This window comes from Amborella trichopoda, chromosome 11 (assembly GCF_054954075.1).
Source record: "Amborella trichopoda isolate Santa Cruz 75 chromosome 11, AtrichopodaSantaCruz75HAP2 v2.0, whole genome shotgun sequence".
Classification (NCBI taxonomy): domain Eukaryota; kingdom Viridiplantae; phylum Streptophyta; class Magnoliopsida; order Amborellales; family Amborellaceae; genus Amborella; species Amborella trichopoda.
Genome location: NC_142346.1, coordinates 31,935,101 through 31,941,943, shown reverse-complemented (window position 1 = coordinate 31,941,943; position 6,843 = coordinate 31,935,101).

Below are 6,843 nucleotides of genomic sequence, written 5' to 3'. Positions count from 1 at the left end.
AAGTTGAGCTGAGTTTGACATACCATGCATGAGGTGATTGTTTAAGTCCATACAAGGCATTCTTTAATTTGCATACAAGACCTGTCTCATTTTCCTTGGAATGACTTGGAGAAAGACTTATAACAGATTTCTTCTTTAAGGTCATCATATAAGAATACATTTTTAACATCCATTTGATGCAGAGACCACCCACAATTAACTGTGATAGACAAAAAAACATGAATAGTATTCATCTTGGCAACTAGTGCAAAAGTCTATTTATAGTCGACTCCATAAGTTTAAGTGAATCCTTTGACTACTAACCTGGCCTTATGTCTCTCAAATGCCCTATTACTATTATATTTTATTTTAAAATTTGTAGACACCCCATTTTTAAAATTGAAATTTTTGTTGATACTCTTGAATCCCTAGGACCACACCATCCCAGTAAACCCTTAAACCATAGACCATCATAGCCCGTGATCCCTATCCTATGATTCAGAATCCTGCAATACCATTGCTTTATTAATAAATCAAGTAAATATAGTAAAACAACGTATTTTTACTTAATTTTGGTAGGTAATATCACAAAAATACAATTGCTAATTTTGGTTAGATTTGGGCCCCCTTTGACATCCAAAATGTAAATCTGGCTAGCAAATCTGTTTGAAATTGATATATATCAATTCTAGTATGATTTGAGTATTTATATAAACACATTTTGTGACCCATTTATGTCGGATTTTGTTACCCATAAGCTAAGAAATCTGAGAGATAGAGAGAGCCTAAAGAGAAAACATGTGAGCAAACCCTAGATTTAGGAAGACCTAAGCTTTATGCCACTTGAGGAGCGACAAATAGGATGCACGTCATAAACTCAGCTAGTCCTGATACAGGCGAGGCCTCGGAGCGTCGGGAGTATTGGGCCAACTGGCCCGGATTGGTATTTTCTTACTCTTTCTGCATTTTTTTTCTTTTATTTATTTATTTTTATTAGAATTAAATCATTTTTATTATATTTTGTGTTGTATTTTTTATTTTGGATCAATGCTTGCTCTGTCACTGATTTGAGAGCAGATCTGCTCATTTATGAGTAGATCTAGTCTTAGATCGGAATTTTATTGTCCCCACTCTTTATCACTTTTAAAATCAACTTGTGGTACATATCTGAAGGATTTTCTTATGAAGATATCTCCAATTTGCATCGTGAACAGTTTGGCGCCAAACATGGGGCATTTTAAGCTAGATCTGTGCACGGAAAAAAGGAAAAAGAAAAAAATAAAAATAAAAACATACCCAGATCTTCTTTCGAGGAGCAAGTTTTGAAAAGAAAAAAAATTAATTAAAAAGAAGAAGTAGGCACTCGAAGACCCCTAGACATAACACCTTGTTCGTATTTTCTCTCTCTACCTAGTCCAACTTCCTTATAGGTTTTGGTCTTTCCGCTTGGTACTTTGCTTGTGTTTCAGGTGGTATTGTATGTTTTGTTATTGGCTGGAAATTTCCAGACCTCATGTTTCTCCTTGTGTATTTATTTCACTTAATATTTTGCGTGATATATATATATATATATATATATATATATATATATATATATATATATATATATATATATATATATATATATATATATATATATATATATTATAGTGATATTTGTTGTGAAATCGTTAAAAGATACTTGATTTAGATTTAAGGTTGGTTTCCAAAAAAAAAGAAATTCCTTTCTATTTCTTGCCACTTCTGCTCTTTTTTTCTTTCATGTCTCTAAGGCCATTGCCGTCCCGCCATCTCACCTTCTTGTTTTCTTTGCTTCCGGTGTTTTTTTTCTCTTTTCAAAAGAAAAAAAAGGTAAGATTATCATCATAAGGCTTTGTTATGTTGATCTCTTGTTCATGGCCATCACGTCTTCCTATTTTTTTCTATCAAAATTTTGTTAACTTATTATTATCTTGCAAAAGCACCTTCTTTCTCTTATTTCCTAAAAAGAGGCGGTTGATCTCTTGCTCATGGCCATCACACCTTTATGTTTCTTTCCATAAAAAATTTGTTAACTTGTTATTATCTCGCTAAAGGGATAAAGGGTCACGTCATCTTCTTTCTCTTCTTTTCTAAAACGATGCCTTTCTATTAGTTAAAAAAAAAAAAAAATGCACTTCTTCTACAAATAATAATAATAATAAAAATAAGGCCTCTTCTCCTTCAAAAAGAAAAAAGAAAAAAGAAATAAGAAAAAAGAAAAAAAGAAAAAGAAAAAAGGAAAAAAAAAATAAAAAAAAAAGAAAAAAGAAAAAAAGAAAAAGAAAAAAGAAAAACGAATTTCCTTTAAAAGAGAAACAAAAATGAAAAATAACAATTGAGGCCTTTTCATTAAAAAACAAATAAATAAATAAATTTATTTATTTTTAGATTAAAAAAAGAAAGATTTTTTTTAAGAAGTATCATTCTTTCAAAAACAAAAAAGAGGGTCTATTTTCCTTCAAAATAAAATTTTCATTCTAAGCATTAAAAAAATGAGTAATTTTTCCTCTCGTAATTTAGCACTTGAATTTTTTTTTTTAAAAATCACTTTTGAGGCAATTTTTCTTCCCAAAAAACAAAAGAACCTCTTTGCCAGAACCAAAAAAAAGAAAAACAAATCACTTTAGCCAAAAAAAAAAAAAAGAGGTTAGTTGTTGTAAAAAAGTTGTTTTTTATTTTTGTAAGGCCATTTTTTCTCCACACACACACACACACATAAAAGAAAAAAAAAAAAGGGTGTTTGAGATGATCTTTCTTATCCACTAAAAAAAAAGCATCTTTAATTTTTAAATAAAAAATCACTTTCCTGAAAAACATTAGCAAATTTTTTAGGCATCTTTGTCTTAAAAAATATATTTTAAAAGAAATCTTGATTTCAAAAAAAAAAAAAGGGCTTTTCTCATTTCTGAAAAGGAAAATTTGCTTTGCAAGAAGGAAAAAAAAAAAAAAAAACAAAAAAACAATTTTTAAAGCTTATTTGGTCTAAAAAAAAAAAAATCACTTTTGCTACAAAAGTTTTCTTTTTGTAAGTCATTTCGTTTTCGAAAAAATAAATAAATAAAGAAAAAATATAATATTCACTTAAAAAAAATTCACCTTTAAGGCATCTTCTTTTTTTAAATAATAAAAATAAAAATAAAAATAAAAATAAAAATAAAAATAATAAAAATAAAAATAAAAATAAAAATAAAAATAATAAAGATAATAATACTAATAATAATAATACTAATAATAATAATACTAATAATAATAATACTAATAATAATAATACTAATAATAATAATACTAATAATAGTAATAGTAATAATAGTAATAGTAATAGTAGTAATAGTAATAGTAGTAATAGTAATAGTAATAATAGTAATAGTAATAATAGTAATAGTAATAATAGTAATAGTAATAATAGTAATAGTAATAATAGTAATAGTAATAATAGTAATAGTAATAATAGTAATTGTAATAGTAATAATAATAGTAATAATAATAGTAATAATAATAGTAATAATAATAGTAATAATAATAATAATAATAATAATAATAATAATAATAATAATAATAATAATAATAATAATAATAATAATAATAATAATAATAATAATAGTAATAATAATAATAATAATAATAATAATAATAATAATAATAATAATAATAATAATAATAATAAGAATAACAAGAATAAGAATAATAAGAATAATAATAATAAGAATAATAATAAGAATAATAATAATAATAATAATAATAATAATAATAATAATAATAATAATAATAATAATAATAATAAAAATAATAATAAGAATAATAATAATAATAAGAATAATAATAATAATAATAATAATAATAATAATAATAATAATAATAATAATAATAATAATAATAATAATAATAATAATAACAATAATAATAATTTGTAAAAAAGTTTTCATTTCTTTGCTTGTGATTCAACATGTGCCACTTCTCTCCGTTCATCAAAAAAGAAAAAAAAGAAGAGTTTAGAGTTCCTGCACACACACACACACTCTCTCTCTCTCTCTCATTGTGCCTTGATCGAGTCACCCTTGAGTTGGGGCGCGCTCAACTATGCACGGGTTGTGCTTGGTTCCACTTATGTTAACGGTCAACCTTCTTAGGGGATGCCAACACCTTCACTGTGTTATTGATTGGTTGCACTCCGACTCAAAGCGCATCTCACTTGGTACGATTTGTACTAGGTGCTCATATTCTTTCATTGTGTGTTTACCATCTTGCTATTTACTTTTCACTTGTATGCTTCTTTACATACTCTTGCACACAACAGACCGGGGAAGTCGGGAAACCAACAAAAATGTTCTAAAATCCTAAAATTTGGCATTGACATCGTGAGGGGAACCTAACTTTGAGAGACGAGGCGGTTGGGATTCGCGTAACTTTTGCCCCTTCATAATCCTTAGCCTTAAAGCAACTCCACATTCAATAGGACCTGTTGATTCCTTTAACAGGTGATCAGGACCTATGTGGGGACCTACTTAGCCTAGCTGTATTTCAATAGTTAGGAGCCCCCTCAGACCTAGCCTACCGATAAATTTAGGGTAAATTTTTCAAGTGCATTGCTTGCCTATCTAGGTTGATTAGTCTAAGATCTCAGTCTGAGTCTACACCCAATCTGAATTTGAAACTTTCTGGGCCTGAGTCAAGGCTTGTGCCTAGCCTAGCCCAGATCTGAATTAGGTTCACACTTAGGTCCGAACCTAGGCCCCCTTTTGGTTCCAGCCAAGGCTCGTGCCTAACCCAACCTTGATCCAGTTTGGGTCAACAATCGGTTTGATATCCAATCCTTCTAGGGCCAAGCCCAGACTTGTGCTCACCCTAGGCCAGGTCCAAACAAGGTTCATGCTCAAGTCCGAACCTAGACCCGTCTATGTCCGAGCCAAGGCTCGTACCCATCTAGTCTCGACTCCAGTCTAGGTCCTAGCCTAGGTCTAAGTATAGAATTGCCTTTAGAACTAGACTAGGCTTATCCTAGTTTAGGGTTTGTACCAAAACCCATCAAGTCTAGTAAGATCTATCAAGTCTGGTCTTTGCTTAGGTCCAGATTCAGAGTTATCCCTAGATTAGACTAGGTTGACCTTAGTTTAGGGTTCAAACGTAAGTCCATCAAGTCATGACCCAGGTCTTTCTAGTTCTAGGATAAACCCCATGCCCAATTAAGACTGACTCGTCCAAACCAGGTTTCAACTTCAAGCCTAATCTAGGTCCATGCCCAAGCTAGGTCCAACCTTTCTAGTCTAACACAAGTCTAAGAGTCCTGTCCCAAGATCAAAGCAGAATAAGTTCCAACCCTATGACTCCAGCCCAGTCTAGATCCAGGGAACCCAATCAGTCTGAGAGGTACTGTCACAACGGTCCCTCACAAATCCATAACCCTTGTGTCAGCGAGCTGAGTCTCAACCCACACAGAACCATACCTAGTGGTCTAAGCCACCCAATCATTATTTAGAAGCTGCGGGCCAATAGGTTAGTAGGGTCTGTAACACCCTGAACAGTTGAGGAGTTAGGCCTGGGGCAATCCTCTAGGACATGGTGGTTAGCCATACATCCAGTTTACATGTCAAGAGTAAGACCCTGGCCCAGATCCCTAAGTCAACCAATCCCAACTAGGTTAACCTCGATGTTCAATTAGAAGCCCAGCATTCCAGTCTTAGTAATAAGCCAATTATGGGGCAAGTGGGTTCACACACAGTTATGGAATGTCTACCCAAGCAACCCAACACCAGTAAAACTCAGAGTTTTGACCTAACCAGGTATCAAGACAATCCTAAGATGCTTGCATACTTTCAAAACCTGTTGAGCCGAGGGTACACCCTTCAACATAGTCAATCTAAGCAGGTTAGGTCAGAAACTCAAGCTATAAGGCATACCCAACATGTTGTCTCAAACCAGGATAATCTTAGGGATGCTATCATGCATGTTCAACCAAGTCGAGGCCATGGGTCTAAATCTAGTTATCACTTCTGTCCTGGATTACCTCGAGGGCAGACTCCATCTGGCAGTAGTTATGAACTTTCTTCACTCTTTCAATCTAGTGCTGGGGTAAGAGAATATCATAACCCTAGGGTTAGACCATCTAGTCAAGGTCAGGGACCGATGGACCTCACTGCCCAAGGTCAAAGGTCTAGTCATCATAGCAGCTCGAGTCGTCCATCCCAGTCAAATCGTGAACCTATCCTGCAGGCTTTGTTACGTGGCCAATCCGAGTGATGAGCAGCTCTGATCCAATTCAACTCGGGTAAGTTTATAAGCTGACAACTGGCACACCGAGTTCAACACACTACCCAGGCTCAATCCTTGGGGCAACCTGCTACATGGGCCCAACAACCAGTATATACAAGTGACATACCACGAATATAGGTTCAATAGACCATGCAACCAAGCCAAGTCACCATTATACCAACGACTGAATTCATCAACATGAAATGTCTTCAAGAATCATTTGAGAGAATGAGAATATGTGATATCTCAACTCATAAATCCTACGTACAAGAGACTCTAGGACACATGGAAGATATACCAGTCGAATTTGTGATGCCACAATTCATAAACACGTTTTCTGGGAAAGAGGACCCTGAGGCACACATTAACACCTACCTGTTAATAAGCCATATACTACAATACCTACCCAAGCAACTTAAGGTCATGTTATCTCATAGCCTATCAGAAGAGCCCTTGATGTGGGACTGGAAATTCATGATGGATAACCCTCAAGCAACTCTTGATGAAATGTTGAGACAATTTTTTTCTCGTCATTGTGGGAGAAGACCAAGACCCGTTACCCTTGGTGAGTTAATACCCATCAAACAAAAGTCTGGC